Source organism: Muntiacus reevesi, chromosome 1 (genome assembly GCF_963930625.1).
Source record: "Muntiacus reevesi chromosome 1, mMunRee1.1, whole genome shotgun sequence".
Taxonomy (NCBI): domain Eukaryota; kingdom Metazoa; phylum Chordata; class Mammalia; order Artiodactyla; family Cervidae; genus Muntiacus; species Muntiacus reevesi.
In genome coordinates this window covers 174,266,982-174,285,326 of record NC_089249.1, presented here as the reverse complement: position 1 = coordinate 174,285,326, position 18,345 = coordinate 174,266,982, and the positions used below count along the sequence as shown (strand labels likewise).

At 42.3% G+C, this 18,345-nt stretch overlaps 1 protein-coding gene across 1 annotated transcript in view; it reads left to right on the top strand.

Moving 5' to 3' along the window:
• IQCA1 (IQ motif containing with AAA domain 1) overlaps positions 1-18,345 on the top strand; it is a 180,070-nt gene that overhangs the window by 27,536 nt on the left and 134,189 nt on the right. The gene's annotated exons all lie outside the window — the stretch shown is intronic.

Genomic DNA, 18,345 nt, shown 5'->3' with positions numbered 1-18,345 from the left:
ATTTAGTCATGATGCCATCCAACCATCTCATCTTCTGCCGCTCCCTTCTCCTCCTGCGATCAATCTTTCCCAGCATCAGGGTCTTTTCCAATGAGTCAATTCTTCTCATCAGGTGGCCAAAGTATTGGAGCTTCAGCATCAGTCCTTCCAATGACTATTTAGGACTGATTTCCTTTAGGATTGGCTGGTTTGATCTCATCGTCCACAGGACTCTCAAGAATCTGCCTGCCAGTGCAGAAGATGCAGGTGCAGTCCCTGGGTTGGGAGGATCCCCTGGAGAAGGAAATGGCCACTCCGGCGTTCTTGCCTGGAGAATTCCATGAACAGAGGAGCTGGTGTGCTGCTGTCCATGGCTTTGCAAAAAGAGCCAGACAGGATTTAGCGGCCAAACAACAAACTCAGAGTGGCAGTTGGGTGTTTGGTCTTTCTGTGTCTTGTTGTTTGTAACTGACCACAACTGTACCTGTACATGCACACAGTTGTTTTAGTCCTTTAGCTTCCTTGTGTTTTGTTGCTGGAGGAGGCTTGTCCAGGTGCAACCACTGCAGCAACGTGTCCCAGGTCCCAGCCTGTCGCATTCAGATGTATGAACTTGAAATTAGTCTGTTTAAAGTACGATCTGGAACAGCAGTGCCGTCGGAAAGCCCACAGGGTCCCGGTCTTAAGGCAGCTGCAGAGGGAGAATTCAGGAGATCCCTGGGCAGTAGGTACCACCCACCATGTACTGTGTGTGTTGTTCCAGGAAGATGTTTGCAAAGCAGGGAAAGGACCGATGCTGATACAGGCGTGCATGGAAGGCTGTCAGATTGAGCAGGGGGATGAGCGTGGGGAGGACGCTCTGAATAACCTTGTGACCTAGAAGTCCAGCTCAGGAGGCTTTGGGGGAGGTAAAAAACAACAAATCACCATTTTCTGTTAAATAGCATTTTACAGTCTGGTTAACTGAGAACCTTTAGTGTAAGTATTTTTTCTTTATTTTTTTTTAACGAAGTGTTATTGACATGCAGGATCATATTACTTTCAGGTGTGCATTGTAGTGATTTGACATTTTTACACATTTAGAAATTATCACCCCACAAAATTTTTACCGTATAACTGACTACATTCCCTAGGCCTTACATCTCAGTCCTGTGACTTGTTATTTTATAACTGGAAGCTTGTATCTCTTTATCCCTTTTGCCCGTTTCTCTCACCCCCGTCCCTCCTCCCTCTGGCCACTGCCACTTTGTCCACAGTTAACGAGGGGTCTGTTCCTGTTTTGATGTTCATGTGTTTTGATTTTTAGATTCCACATATAAATGAAATCGTATGCTATTGTCTTTCTTTGTCTGACTTATTTCACGTAGCATATTACTCTCCAGGCCCGTTACTGTTGCCACAAACGGCAAGACTTCATTCCTTTATACGGCTGAGTAATATTCCACTGTGCATGTATGTTGTATATATTCATCATCTTTATTCATTTATCTATGGGTGGACACTCAGGGTGCTTCTGTATGTCAGCTGTTATAAATAATGCTTCAGTGAGCATATATCTTTTTGAATGTTCTTGTTTTCTTCAGATCCGTACCCAAAATGATATTGCCGGATGTCATGGTATTTCTATTTTTAATTTTTTGAGAAATCTGCACACTTTTTCATAGTAGCTGTACCAATTTACATTCCAACAGTATACAAGGATTCCCATTTCTCCACATCTTCACTGATATTTGTTATTTTTTTGTCTTTTTAATCACTGGTCAGACAGGTCTGAGGTGATATCGCATTGTGGTTTTGATTTTGATCTCCCTGACAATTAGTGATGTTGAACATGTTTTCATGTGTCTCTGTTGGCCATCTTTATGTCTTCTTTGGAAAAATGCCTCTTCTTGACATCTGCTCATTTTTCTATCAGGCTGTTTGTTTTTTGCCATTAGATTGGATAAGTGCTTTATATAATTTGGATATTAACCCTTTATCAGGTATATAATTTGCAGATAACTGTCTCCCATTCAGTAGGTAGCCCTTTAGTTTTGTTAATCATTTCTTTTGCTGTGCAAAAGCATGTAGTTCTGTTGTTTATTTTTGCTTTTGTTGCCTTTACTTGCATTGTTGTTCAGTCACTAAGTCATGTCTGACTCTTCGCAGCCCCAGGAACTGCAGCGTGCCAGGTTTCCCTGTCCTTCACTATCTGCTGGAGTTTGCTGAAACTCATGTCCATTGAGTCAGTGTTGCCAACCAACCATCTCATCCCGTCACCTCCTTCTCCTCTTGCCCTCAACCTTTCCCAGCTTCAGGGTCTTTCCCAGTGAGTTGGCTCTTTACATCAGGTGGTCAAAGTACTGGAGCTTCAGCCTCAGCATCAGTCCTTCCAATGAACACCCAGGACTGATCTCCCTTAGGATGGACTGGTTGGATCTCCTTGCAGTCCAGGGGACTCTCAAGAGTCTTGTCCAGCACCACAGTTTAACAGCATCAATTCTTCGGCGCAGAGAGAAGTCCAAAACAGTGTTGTTCAGACTGATGTTAAAGAGTTTCTCGCCTGTGTTTTCTTCTAGGAACTTTATAGTTTCAGGCTTACAGTGAGGTCTCTAATGCATTCTTGGGGCTTCCCTGGTGCCTCAGTGGTGAGGAATCTGCCTGCCAATGCAGGAGACTTGGGTTGGGAAGATCCCCTGGAGAAGAAAATAGTAACCCACTCCTTCCCTTGTAGCTCAGTTGGTAAAGAATCTGCCTGCAGTGCAGGAGACCTGGGTTTGATCCCTGGGTTGGAAAGATCCCCTGGAGAAGGAAATGGCAACCCACTGCAGTATCCTTGCCTGGAAAATCTCGTGGACAGAGGAGCCTGGTGGGCTGCAGTCTATGGGGTCACGAAAGAGTCAGACGAGTCTTAGCAGCTAAACAACAACAACAATCCATATTTTATTTATTCTTGCATATGGTGTGAGATGGGGGCCCCATTTCACTCTTTTGTATGTGGCTGTCCAGTACTCCTACCAGTGTCTGTTGTCGACTATCTTTTCTCCACTGCATATTTGTGCCTCCTTTGGTGTAGATTAACTGGCCATATGTGCATGGGTTTATTTCCGGAAGGCATTTGTTGTTATTCTTAACTCTGTTTTATTCTTGCCGCAGGTCCGCAGGACATCAGAAACTCAGTGAGGTAGAGGATTCTCTTCCTTTTGTCACCTGATCCCAGGGGTCTTTATCTGTATTCTAGGGCAGGACATTTGCCTTTATTTTTCTCAGATTTGGGCCCATTACTAGAGTCCACTAATGGAGAGGAGAAGGGAAGGCCAGCCTGCCCAGGTTCAGGTTCTGTTTCCACCACTTACTCGCATGTGACCCGGGGAGGCAACTTGACTTCTTGGGGCCTAAGTTTCCACACGTGCAAAGTGGAGATAGTGCTGGCACCCAGCTCCTGGATGTGACTTAAAGAAACTGGTGCCCATAAAGCAGTTGAAACAGTGTCTGACACATGAAGTGTTCACTGTTAGCTTTTGAAATGGCTGATCGTCGTGGGTTTAGATACATCATTCATGATTCAAAATGTTTATCCCATTGCCATTTTTATCTGTTTTGAGTTAGCCATGATCAAAATGGTTAATATCCCAGTGTTGGCAAGCTGTGGGGGGAAAGGCCGTTGTTTACTGTTTGGCGGGGGGGGGGGGGGTGGTGTGGATCAACCCTGCAGCCTCCTACCAGGCAGCTCAGCAATGTCTATTAAAATTGCAAACGTGCAGGTTTTAAAAGTATGATCCACGGTACCCATAGAAAGCCATTTTCACACAAAATATTTTAAGCCAGAAGAAACCCATCAGTGAAGAGATACAGCAGAGCATAGAGGGTTGAGAGCAGAGACTCCCTAGGCACACGCTTCAGGTCAAACCACGGTCTGCCACTTTCTGGCTGTGTGACTCTGGACAAGGTCCTTGGCCTCTCTGTACCTCAGCTTCCGCATATATAAGATGAAGATAGTAATGGTATTCACACATTTATTTTGAGAAATAAACTATTTCTCAAATAAATTACTTCTGCTTATTTATTATGAGAACTAAATTCATGAATATTTGCAAACCAGGCAAAATAGCATCTCAAAAACTGTAAGTTCTGTTGAAGTGTTTATTTTAAAACATTTTTAAAGACGATAGGACACAAAAGTAGCCAGTTAAGCTCCCACCACTAGGGTAATCAGCTAACAGACTCAGCTGTTCTGTTCTAGCCCAGCTGTTAACTAATCAAGCTTTACTAAAAATTTTAGAAATTAGCTATAACAAGCTAGAAATTGCTTTATTTTTCATTGTTTTGTACCCGTTGAAACTGTGGCATGGAGATCAAACCAGTCCACCCTAAAGAAAATCGATCCTGAGTATTCATCGGAAGGACTGATGCAGAAGCTGAAGCTCCGGTACTTTGGCCACCTGATGCAAAGAGCCGACTTGTTGGAAAAGACCCTGATGCTGGGAAAGATTGAGGACAGGAGGAGAAGGGGACGACAGAGGATGAGATGGTTGGATGGCATCACTGACTCAGTGGACATGGGGTTGAGCACATTCCGAAAGATAGTGAAGGACAGGGAAGCCTGGCGTGTCGCAGTCCGTGGGGTCGCAGAGTCAAACGTGACTGAGCGACTGAAAAAGGACAAGAGAAAGAGAGATTAGCCATAACTAAAGTATAAGCAGAGGGCAAAGCAAAGCCATCAGCTCTGACTCCATGCAGCCTTCACGCCACTTCTGCTGGGTTCGTCTTTCTGAGTAGGTGTGTTTCTATAAACACAGGTATATAAATGCAGAAGTGTTACTCTGAAATGAAATGCTGAAACAAAGGGCTTATTTTTGTAAAGTGGGGAACATACACACAGTCACACACACATACACATGATCTTAAAACAGACCGACTGACGAGCAGTTTACTCCACAGCGTGAGGCATGCCACGAGCAAATTAGAGCAGGAAGCGTGTGGTGTGGCCGATGGGTTGATGGAGTGGCTTTGAGTGCTCCCTAATGATGCCCTCTCAGGCTGTGTCCAGGAGGCAGCTGGAGCTAATTAATCTCTGCATTGACACGGCGGGCATTTGCTGGAGTGGACAGTGGACCCTCTTCCTTCCCATCACTGCTCCATCCTTGCCTCCCGTGACTACAGAGCATGAAAGAGAAGTAAAACCCCCAGGATCATGAGCTGCTCGAGAAAGTTGCCAGCGTTAAATCACTTATTTGTGACTGATAAATTGGCCAGATTGTCATTTGGACAAATGTCCATTTTATCTTACTAATTTGAAGAAGGATTTTTAAAGACAAAGCCCATCAAACATTAGATAAGCATTTTAAGTTAATGGACCATAGAGTCCTATTTCTCCACAAACCCAGGAAGCATCATCTTATGTCCTATTTTTACAGCACCATCAATTATTAATATGTATATTTTTGCTGACGGAGGACCTTGCTATAAACGTAGGTTTCGTTAACCAGTTCTGGGTCATTAACTGTGGAAAGCTTGTAAATATAATGGTTTGTTCACATGGGAAGCCTTCATTAAGATGCATTATTCTACAGCTGATGTATTTCCATATATAGTATATTATTGTGTTCTCTATTTCCCTTTAATATTCGTAATTTATTTTTAAATGAGTTGCTGTTTATGCGGCGAGTTAACAAATTTGAGTTCCATATGACCAAAGTTGCTAAAGAAGAAAAGATGTTTTAGCCCAAAGGAAAAGCTACTCATTAACATAGGACCTAAATATATTATACCCTTTAAATTCAAAAGCAACTAGAGAAAGAAACTACAAATGACCCCAAATGTATTTTTGTCAGAGAAAGTCTATCTCAAGAAACACGCATGAATACACACATATTAACAGCCCAGCATGGTGTAATAGGGGAAACACACACCCAGAGGACTCCAGAAACCTTATTGCCAGCTTCCTCATTAACATAGGATGGCTTGGGGGGTGGGGGATGGTCATTAACTGATGGACCTCAGTGTCCCCATCTGTTCAGTGGGATAATCAGATCCTCACTTCTGTCTCTAAAGATGGATGTAACATCAGTGAAGAGATGTAGAGTGAGAAGGTGTGGGACAGAGTGTCATGCCAATTACAAAACTCTGATGAGGGCAAGGAGACTTCTGTTTTGTCATAGATGATGGATGTGTCAGAAAGTTGGCTGAACACTCTTGTATAGAACTATTGAGAGGATACTGGTCAGAGTCACCTACTCGTTAATTCACTTTTTAAATTTTTTTATTTATTCACTTTGGGCTGCCCTGGATCTTCATGGTTGCATGGGCTGTTCTCTGGTTGCGGCTTCTCACTGCGGTGGCCGCTCCTCTTGCAGAGCATGGGCTCTGGGGCACACGGGCTCAGTAGCTGCCTCTCTCAGGCCCCGTAGTTATGGCACATGGGCTTAGTTACCCCGCAGCACAGTGGATCTTCCCGGACCAGGAATCAAACCCGTGGTCGATGGATTCATGACCACTAGATCACCAGAGAAGTCCCTTATAAATTCACTTTTACAGATTCGAAGGGGGCAAGGCCCAGCTAAACACAGTTTGCCTGTGTGACTCTATGGAAAAAATCGAGTGTGATTTACCATAAGAATAATCTAGTATGTGGGGGGCGGGAGGGGAATGTCATATGACTCACAGGTAAAGAACCATAACATTGGCGCATGACCTTAAAACAAATTTGCACTTTCATCAGAGGCTAAGAAATGTGGGTCCTTTGTAGCAGAGATGCATTTGAACTTCTTCATGAAAACAATGGACTTTAGGAAAGATCAGATAAAAATCTCTGTGAATTATAAACTTGTATTTCATGACACCAGGAATGTAAAACATTACCTGAAAAATATAAGAATTGGTTATTTCTCTCAATGATTAGATAAGGGGAATTCCTATCTCTTTATTTTGACACAAAATCATGACTTTGAGTTATATATTGAAGCAAATTCAATATAAAAAACCAGTTTTTTATACATTGGTTTTTTAACATTGTTTTTTAAAAATGATTCTGCAATTCTTATTCTAGATTCACTTTTAAAGTAGTTTTAGGGTTTTTTTTTTCCTAGTCAAAAGTCGTACATTCTCATGTTCTCATTATACTAAACTTAGACAATAGGCTCATTTTGTTAGACATTCTCATGCATATTTTTTATTCAGTATTATATGTGTGATTTTCTTTTTTTTCAACTGACCTTATGTCATTAAGTGAATTCTAACAGCATCTCAATTGTGAATTCAAGTAGAGAAATGCCTCCTGGGGGTTATAAATATTTCTTGGGGATTGTGTGTGTGTGTGTTTGCACCTGCATACTTGCTGCATTTAATTATTTCATCCACTTGGAATTTACTTTCATATATATATTAAATATATAAATTGACGTTAGTGGTAAAGAATCCACCTGCCAATGCAGGATACCTAAGAGACTTGGGTTCAATCCCTGAGTCAGAATTGAAGATCCTCTGGAGGAGGAAATGGCAACCCATTCCAGTGTTCTTGGCTGGGAAATCCCACGGACAGAAGAGCCTGGAGGGCGACAGGCCATGAGATCGCAAAGAGCCTCTGAGCACGTGACCTAAAATGAGTCTTTTAAGACTATCTTTTTCCCACGTAATTGATTTAAATGTATAGTTTTGCTGATGTCTTTTGTAAATAAGGCCTTGAATTTTGTCAGACACTTGTTTCACAGATTTAGAAATGGGCTTGCATGCCTTTCTCTTACCCCTGAGACTTTCTTCACCTGGTGCAGTTCAGTTCAGCTCAGTCGCTTGGTCGTGTCCGAATCTGACCCCATGGACTGCAACACGCCAGGCCTCCCTGTCCTGGTAGCCCCTAACATCCTTGGGTTTCACCCGCTAAGAGTGGATGTAACGATAAAGCGCAACCAGGTGCCAGGCTCCAGGGCTGGCTTTGGGCTCGAAGCCTAATGCTGCCCCGTCCTTAGGAGAATCGGCGCCGTGTTCGCTATCACGGAGGCAGCAAGTGGCCCTGCCAAGACATAAACCAGGCTTTCTGTCCCCAAACCCCCGAGCATGGCCTTGGATCACAGAAGTTAGGGGTCGGTTGCTGCCCCTGCCATCTGCCTGCTGTGTGAATTTGGGAATGTTAACTAGCCTCTCTAGTTCCATTTCCTTGTTTGCTGCTGTTTTTTCCCATTTCTTTATATGATAAGAATACCTGCCTGGCTGGCTTGCTTTAAGGGCTAAAACATTGTTTCTCTCCAGTGAGCGTGCACAGCAAAAACTCCGGAAGTCATCCTGTGTCTTCCTCTGTGACTCCTCTTAGACAGCCCCTCCTCCATCTCTCCTTCTCTGCTGTTCCCTGTCCTCCCCTCCCCGCCTCACTTCTCCCCTTCCCCTCTCCCCTCCCCGTTTTCATCTCCTCCTCCCCTCCCCTTCCTCTTCCTTCTCTTTATCATCATCCTTGTAGACTCTGTAGGTCTCTGTCCCAGCTGTTCAGGGTGGACATTGTAGTGTGAAGGCTACCATAGGCAATATGTAAATGAACGGGGCTGTCTGCATTCCAGTAAAACTTTATTCACAAAAATAATGGGCCAGCTTTGACCTGCGGGCACAGTGACTAAACCACTTTCTAGAGCCAATTAGTTTTTCCTCAAACCTGATTATTATCAGAATCACTTGAAGATTTTACCAAACTACAAAATATTTTTTGCTTCTACCTCATCACCAGGGTGGAACTAGGAGTCTGTACTTTTATTAATGCTCTTCAGGATTTTGAGGGAAAATGTGAATGTGGAAGAAAACTCATTAGTATATCTGAGGATGTATCCCATCTGAAATAATTTCCCTGAACAAATTCAGTTCAGTTAAGTCGCTCAGTCATGTCTGACTCTTTGCAACCCCATGGACTGCAGCACGCCAGGCTTCCCTGTCCATCACCAACTCCTGGAGCTTACTCAAACTCAAGTCCATCATGTCAGTGATGCCATCCAACCATCTCATTCTCTGTTGTCCCCTTCTCTTCCCACCTTCAATCATTCCCAGCATCAGGGTCTTTTCAAATGAGTTGGCTCTTCCCATCAGGTTGTCAAAGTATTGGGGTTTCAGCTTCAGCATCAGTCCTTCCAATGAATATTCAGGACTGATTTCCTTTGGGAAGGACAGGTTGCATCTCCTTGCAGTCCAAGGGACTCTCAAGAGTCTTCTCCAACACCACAGTTCAAAAGCATCAGTTCTTCAGCGCTCAGCTTTCTTTATAGTCCAACTCTCACATCCATACATGACTACTGGAAAAACCATAGCTTTGAGTAGACAGACCTTTGTCGGCAAAGTAATGTCTCTGCTTTTTAATATGCTGTCTAGGTTGATCATAACTTTTCTTCCTAGGAGCAAGTATCTTTTAATATGGCTGCAATCACTATCTGCAGTGATTTTGGAACCCCAAAAAATAAAGTCTGTCACTGTTTCCATTGTTTCCCCATCTATTTGCCATGCAGTGATGGGACCAGATGCCATGATCTTAGTTTTCTGAATGTTGAGTTTTAAGCCAACTTTTTCACTCTTCTCTTTCACTTCCATCAAGGGACTCTTTAGTTCTTCTTCACTTTCTACCATAAGCGTGGTGTCCATGAACAAAGTGACCACTAAAAACAAGAAAGGAGCAAATATAAAATAAGAATTTGGGGAAGATAAAAGCATGCTCAAAAAAGCAAAGCAGTAATAACCCCTCTAATATTCTAAATAATTCCAAATAATAAATGAACATAACTGAAAGCCAAATTAATTGTAAAAGATAAAGAAATCTTTTGTAGCACAGTGCAAGCAAGTAAACAAGAGATGGAAAATACAAGAGAAAAGTTCAGATCAAACTGGTGGCCTGCCATTTATGTAATATTTATTGAAGGAGGAGAAATGGAGATAAAGAAACAACAGAGGAAAATTTACAAAGGGGAAGACATAATTCTATTTTTTTAGTACACATCTCTTCATCTTGCTTACTCATTTTGGCCACGCCATGTGTCATGCAACATCTTAGTTCCCTGACCAGAGATCCAGCCAGTGCATTGGAAGCACAGAGTCTTTAACCACTGGACGATGAAGGAAGTCCCAAGAAGTAATTCTTTACATTGAATTGATCCACCGAATGGAGAATGTGATACGTGAAGAAATGCACTCACCTAGATTCATTGTGATGAACTTTCAAAAGTCTGTAAAGCATCCTAAGAGCAGAAAAGCTTATCTACAAAGCAGCAATCATTAAAGTCCCAACAAGCTAGTACCCTGCAGCTCTACCTGTTAGAAGAAATATTCTCCAAGGTTGCTAGTAAACTGCCATTTGAGGGGGAGGGGCCAAATGAAGACATTTTAGAAATGCAAGTACTTAGAATATTTATGGCTGACTATGTCCATTCCGAAAATTACATTTAAGGGCATGCTTCAACAAAATGAAAACTGAATAAGAGAACGAAGAGTAAATAGAGAAGCCAAAACAGTGGTTAAATCTAAATAGTTACTAATTTTAAAGGTTAATCACAATCTGTAATTATAGAATAGAAGTTTGGAGGAATAAAAGTGAACACATGCAGAGGTCCTAGACTTGCTTAAAGAAATGGTAGAGATACTAATAAATTCTAGACATAGATAGAAATATAAGTGATAATTATTGTGTTAAAGAACTTCAGAATAACTGGCAGAAGATTAAAAATAAGGTGAACAATTTATTAACCACTACATGGCAAGAATGAACGAAGCTAACTGCATAAACCCAACAAAAAGGTGTTTGTTAGTTACTCAGTCATGTCTGACTCCTTGTGACCTCATGCACTGTAGCCCCGCTAGGCTCCTCTGTCCATGGAATTCTCCAGGCAAGAATACTGGAGTAGGTTGCCATTCCCTTCTCCATGGTGTCTTCCTGACCCATGGATTGAGCCCGGGTCTCCTGCATTGCAGGCAGATTCTTTACTGTCTGAGCCATCAAAAGACAGGAAAGGAAAAACAAGAAATTGTGTTAAAAAGTATAAGATGGCAGAATTAGCTCCAAATATTTTACTTATCTAAATGAATAAAGTTCCTCTTTTCTGTAATTCTCAGATTGAATTTTAATATCCAGTTATATGCTGTTGAAAGGCAGAAACTTCAAACATACTGATGCTGAGAAGTTTAAAACAAAGGAACATAAGAGTTGTATCCGTATTTTTGTTCAGTTGCTCAGTCGTGTCTGACTCTTCGTGACCCCATGGACTGCAGCACACCTGGCTTCCCTGTTCTTCACTATCTCCTGGAGCTTACTCAAACTCATATCTATTGAGTCAGTGATGCCATCCAACCATCTCATCCTCTGTTGTCCCCTTCTCATGCCTTGAGTCTTTCCCAGCATCAGGGTCTTTTCCAGTGAGTCAGCTCTTCAAATCAGGTGGCTAAAGTACTGGAGCTTAAACTTCAGCATCAGTCCTTCCAATAAATATTCAGGGTTGATTTCTTTTAGGAATCACCAGGGAAGTTCGTGATTGACTGGTTTGATCACCTTGCAGTCCAAGGAACTCTCAAGAGTTTTCTCCAACACCACAGTTCAAAAGCATCAATTCTTCAGTACTCAGCTTTCTTTATGGTCCAGTTCTCACATCTGTAGATGACTACTGGAAAAACCATAGCTTTGACTAGAAGGATTTTTGTTATTAAAGTAATGTCTCTACTTTTAATATGCTGTCTAGGTCTGTCATAGCTTTCTTCCAAGGAGCAAGTGTCTTTTAATTTCATGGCTGCAGTCACCATCTGCAGTGATTTTGGAGTCCAAGAGAATAAAGTCTGTCACTGTTTCCATTGTTTCCCCATCTATTTGCCATTAAATGTTGGGACCAGATGCTATGATCTTCCTTTTTTGAATGTTGAGTTTTAAGCCAGCTTTTTCACTCTCCTCTTTCCACTTTCATCAAGAGGATCTTTAGTTCCTCTTTTCTCTCTGCCATAAGGATGGTGTCATCTGCATATCTGAGGTTATTGATACTTCTCCGGGCAGTCTTGATTCCAGCTTGTGCTTCATTGAGCCTGGCATCTTGAATGATGTACTCTGCATAGAAATTAAATAAGCAAGGTGACAATATACAACCTTGACATACTCTTGTCCCAATTTTGATACAGTCTGTTGTTCCCTGCCCAGTTCTAACTGTTGCTTCTTGACCTGCATGCAGGTTTCTCAGGAAGCACGTAAGGTGGTCTGGCATTTGCATCTCTTCCAGTTTGTTGTGATTTTCCAGTTTGTTGTGATCCACACAGTTAAAGGCTTTAGCATATTTAGTGAAGCAAAAGTAGATGTTTTTCTGGAATTCTCTTGCTTTTTCCATGATCCAACAGATGTTGGCAATTTGATCTTGGATTCCTCTGCCTTTTCTAAATCCAGCTTGAACATCTGGACGTTCTTGGTCCATTTACTGTTGAAGCCTGGCTTGGAGAATTTTGAGCATTGCTTTACTAGCATATGAGATGAGTGCAGTTGTGTGGTAGTTTGAGCATTCTTTGGCATTGCCTTTCTTTGGGATTGGAATGAAAACTGACTTTTTCTAGTCCCGTGGCCACTGCTGAGTTTTCCAAATTTGCTGGCATATTGAGTGCAGCACTTTCACAGCATCATCTTTTAGGATTTGAAATAGCTCAACTGGAATTCCATCACCTCCACTAGCTTTGTTCACAGTGATGCTTCCTAAGGCCCACTGACTTCACACTATAGGATGTCTGACTCTAGGTGAGTGACCACACCATCCTTGTTATCCAGGCCATGAAGATCTTTTTTGTATAGTTCTTCTGTGTATTCTTAGCACCTCTTCTTAATATCTTCTGCTTCTGTTAGGTCCATACCGTTTCTGTCCTTTATTGAGCCCATCTTTGCATGAAATGTTCTCTTGGTATCTCTAATTTTCTCAAAGAGATCTTCAGTCTTTCCCAATATGTTGTTTTCCTGTATTTCTTTGGATTGTTCACTTAGGAAGGCTTTCATATCTCTCCTTGCTGTTCTTTAGAACTCTGCATTTGGATGGGTATATCTTTCCTTTTCTCCTTTGTCTTTCACATCTCTTCTTTTTTCAGCTATTTGTAAGGCCTCCTCACACAACCATTTTGCCTTTTTGCATTTCTTTTTCTTGGGGATGGTTTTGATCACTGCCTCCTGTACAGTGTTACGCACCTCTGTTCATAGTTCTTCAGGCACTCTATCTATCAGATCTAACTCAGATGTATCAGTGAATTTGGGTTAACTTCGTAGAGTAAGCATATGTGTTTTCTTGTTCTTTCTGCCCAGTGAGGAGTGAGCTGAGATCCTGTTCTGAGAGGGAGGATTAAGAGAACTTATGCATTCAGTGAGACCCATAACTCCCTCCCTCTACTGGGCTCAGGCAGCCTTGCTTCCACTGCCTCAGGAGCAGGTGGGAAGCAGTTCTATCTGCAGAAACTGACCAACTCAAAAGAAACACATTTGGATACTGATATTCAGATACCTCAGCAAATATTCAGATACCTCCAACTGGTATTCAGATACCCCCCGGCTCCTCTCCCCATGGGATTCTCCAGGCAAGAATACTGGAGTGGGTTGTCATTCCTTTTTCCAGGGGATCTTCCCAATCCAGGGACTGAACTGTGGTCTCCTGCATTGCAGGCAGAGCTGTCAAGGAAGCCCGTCTTCAGATACCTCCAGCAAAACAGCTCTGACCCCCAGCAGTCGGGAGCTACCCTACACAGCTTCCAAACAGGTCTGGGAGCCTCCCTCCTATATAAGAGCGATCATCAAAGAGTTGCCAGTCACTTTGGAGAGACAGAGATGCAACAGAAAAGAAATTGGAAGGAGAAAGAGGAAGAAGATAAAAATAAAAAACAAAATTCTGAAAGTAACAGCCTTAGAGAGACAAAAGCAGATTATTGAATCCAGGAATTAAAACCCCATGCCCCCCACCCCACTCCAGAGGAGAACCAAAAAACAGGACAGTGCTGTTGAAGAGTTAAAATATAATAATAGAAATTTCAAAAATAAAGTTGAAAGAAAAAGTTAAGAAAATCTAAAAAGGTAGTCAAATGACAAAGTGATGGATGAGGGATATGTGTAAAGAAAATTGCAGGAGTTCCTTGAAAAAAAGAAGGAAACAGAGGAAGGAAATTGTAAAGAAACAATAACAAAAAAAAAGCTTATAAAAGGCTAGGTAGTTTTGGATCTAAATTGGGCCCTGACTTTTGGTTGTATCCATGTCTTGGCTATTGTGAATAGTACTGCAGTGAACATGGGGTGTAGATATCTCTTTAGGTCATTTCCTTTGAATTCAGTTCAGTTCAGTCACCCAGTCGTGTCTGACTCTTTGTAACCCCATGGACTGCGGCGCGCCAGGCCTCCCTGTCCATCACCAACTCCCGGAGTTTACTCAAACTCATGTCCATTGAGTCAGTGATGCCATCCAACCATCTCATTCTCTGTTGTCCCCTTCTCCTCCCGCCTTCAATCTTTCCCAGCATCAGGGTCTTTTCCAATGAGTCGGCTCTTCTCATCAGGTGGCCAATGGATTGGAGTTTCAGCTTCAGCATCAGTCCTTCCAATGAATATTCAGGACTGATCTCCTTTAGGATGGACTGGTTTGATCTCCTTGCAGTGCAAGGGACTCTCAAGAGTCTCCTCCAGCACCACAGTTCAAAAGCATCAATTCTTCGGTGCTCAGCTTTCTTTATAGTCCAACTCTCACATCCATAGGAATGTATACACAGAAATAGGACTGCCGGATCATATGGTAGTTCTGTATTTAATTTTTTGAGGGAAGCTCCAGAGTGACTGTACCAGTTTACATTCCCATCGACAATGCACAAGGGTTCCAGTTTCTCCTGTCCAGCGCTTGTCATCTTTTCTCTACTTGGTAGTAGCCATTTTGACAGATATGAGGTGGTATCTCATTGTGGTTTCTGTTTGCATTTTCCTGATGATCAGTGATGTTGACACATTTTCATGTACCTGTTGGCCATTTGTGTGTCTTATTTGGCAAAAATTGTCTATTAGTTCCTTTGCCTGTTTAGGCTATTTTTTTAAGTTGCATGTGTTCCTTATATTTTTTCCACACTCCTTATCAGATACGTGGTTTGTGAATATTTGCTCCCTTTCTGTAGGTTGCCTTTTCATTTCGTTTCTTGTTTCCTTGCCGTGCAGAGACTTTTTAGTTTGGTATAGTCCGACTTGTCTAGCTTTGCTTTTGTTGCCAGTGTTTTTGGTGGCATACCCCAAAAATTATTGCTGAGAACACTGTCAAGAAGCCTATTTATTTCTTGAGTTGTTTTCTGGCTTCAAGTTTTATGTTTAAGTCTTTAATCCATTTTGAGTTGATGTTTGTATATAGTGTGAGATCAGGGCTCAGTTTCATTCTCCTTCATGTATATATCCTGTTTCTCAACACCATTTATTGAAGCAACAAATCTTTCCCTATTGTTTTGGATTTGGGGGTATGTGATACACTTGGGGAGACAATTACTGAAGTTTTCAAATTAGATATATGTAAAATGAGCATATTTTTTAAAACCACACAAACACATGCATATGATGATGGAAGTTTTTCAAAGTGACACAGGAGCCAACTGAAAGAGCTCCCAATGATCAAAACTGGGACAATTTGAAAAGAAAATAATAAAGCAACACTGGATTATAGCCCAAAGTGTAAAATGAATATCCATGAGGCCATATGGATATAAATACAAGATCAAGTAAATTAACAAATGTGAGAGAAGAGACAAATCATCTATGTTGTGTGATCCCAAATAACTAGAAGCTGTATCCTCAAGGAGAGGAACTTAACTTTTCACTTCTTAATTGGGATGCACTTAATGACTTTCCAAAGAGGGCAGCGTGAAGTCTAAGTCAGGTGACCCAGGGAAGCATCGTCAGCCGTAAGTCTTGTTGATAAGGTGTGCCCTTGATAGGATATGATGAAGACGGTGCTTTATCTCTGGCCTTTCTCTCAGTCACCCATGATCCCAGCCTGATCATTACCAGGTAGAGCTGTGTGTCAGTGTAATTGGTTTCCCATATAAATCTGTGCATTTTATCTTTGGTGGTGGTTTAGCGGCTGAGTCGTGTCCAGCGCTTTGTGACCCCGTGGCCTGTAGCCCGCCAGGCCCCTCTGTCCATGGGATTTCCCGGGCAAGAATACTGGAGTGGGTCGCCATTTCCTTGTCCAGGGGATCTTCCCCATTCAGAGGCTGAACCTAGGTCTACTGCATTGCAGGCAGATTCTTTACCAACTGAGCCACCAGGGAAGCCTGCATTTGTTTTGAGAGGAAATCCATGGACTTCCTCAGACGGACAAAGGTATCTGAGGTACAAACCAGGTTGAGAACCATTGGTCTGTATGGAACATTATCAGATGTGCTAGTTCTTTCTCCCCATATCCACCCCACCTCCTCACTCTATCTGCAGTCCACGTTCTCTTTCCATTTCAGACCCTTGGCTTATCTTGTTCACTTTTCCAGGAAGAGGAGGATTTGTTTATGCTTCTGATTTGACAAAAAAATCTTTTGAGGTTAGTTAGCTCAGCCTTTGGAGAAGGAAATGGCAACCCACTCCAGTATTCTGGCCAGGATAATCCCATGGACAGAGGAGCCTGGTGGGCTGCAGTTCGTGGGGTCAGAATAGAGTAGGACAGGACTTAGCAACTAAACAACAAGAAGCTTTGTCCAAGGTTCCCAGGGCTCTTTAACCATCCCCTCCCAAATAGCCTCTTTGGGAAGGAAGGCCCGCAGAAGGTGGGCAGTGGAGGGGTATGCAGATGACCGAGGAGTCACAGACATCTGAGTTCTGACCTTGGATGTACCCGGGCGCCAGACTCTGTGCCCTGTGTTCTCAGCTGTGTCGAACTTTGCGACCCCATAGACTGTAGCCCGCCAGGCTCCTCTGTCCATGGAATTTTCCAGGAAAGAACATTGGAGTTGGTTGCATTTCCTCCTCCAGGAGATCTTCCCAACCCAGGAATTGAACCCACATCTGCTGCATAATGCTTAACCATGGCTCTCTGGAAAGAAACACATGCATGTGTATTCAGACTTATGTTTATTACCACGTCATTGATATAGGATATGTACATGCAATTTACAAATAATAGTGAAATATGCACTTCTGTTCCTTGCACATTCAACGTAGCTGTGGATTCTCTCAGAGCACCTTCCTTGATTATTACTAAACCCATGTATCTGTTGTCAGCCTGTGGTTGCAGTTGACAAATGAGTGTCGTTTCGGTATGAGTGTTGACTGATATTTTTCTTTGTGTTAATGAGGAAGATGAAAGTGAAACAGCAAAATCTATGCCAGGACGTCACTCATTCAACTTTTTTTTTTAAGTCAGGGACTCCTTTGCTGAATCAGATGATAATTTTTGAATGCTGGAAGAATATTTCCTCAGTTTTTGTGCTATTCACAGTGTGACACAGACATGACACACTTTTATGTTTATCTGCACTTTTATTTTCTCTACCACTTTCTGAAGTCTGCACAGTCAAATCTAAGTAGTAAATCAAGCCTTTGTCTGTTACACGTGTTTCATTTCTAGGGTGTAAGTATTCCCATAGCCGACTTCAGACTGCTAACCAGAATGAACGTAGGAAGATACTCACAGAAGTACAGTATTATACAGTATTTCATCATACAGACAAGACAGGCATAGTACCATCAAGAGCAAAGAAGACAGTAAAATCCAGCACAAAATAATTGTCAATCAATGCGTTTTTGGTTTTGGTAGCTTGTGTTGTTAGCGCAGTTTATTCTTTTTGTAATGTTATATGTTTACTTCTGGCTGTGCTGTGGGTCTTTGTTGCTCTTCTCTAGCTGTGAGCAGGGGTTACTTTCTAGCTGTGATGCACAGGCTTCTCAGTGTGGCGGCTTCTATTGTGTGGAGCACGGGCTCTGGGGTGTGAGGGCTTCAGTAGTTGTGGCACACGCGCTTAGACATTCTGCAGCGTGTGGAATCTTCCCAGACATTAAACCCATGTCCCTTGCAGTGGCAGGCGGATTCTTATCCACTGGACCACCAGGGAAGTCCTGACGTTGTTTTCTCTTGAAATCAGAACACCCAAACTCTTTTCATCAATTCTTGTTTTCTTACTCTATATTCTTTTCTCTCCCCCAAGCCAAGAAGATTTAGAAAAGCTTTACTTTCTGTAACTTGAATGATTTTTGAACGATTTACCAAGTATGCGTTTTTTAAGCTAACTACCCCCACCCCCAGCCAGTTTCTTGAAAATGTACGGAGTGATCTCATCCTTCCTCCCCATGGTGGTGAAGGGTCCTGCAAGATCTGATTCTTGCATTCTGTTTGTGCTCCTTGAGGGCCTTGGGTAAGACACTGTTGAAGATATTGACATGTTTGTTAGTCTCTGATATTTTTCACCAGCACCGTAACCTTC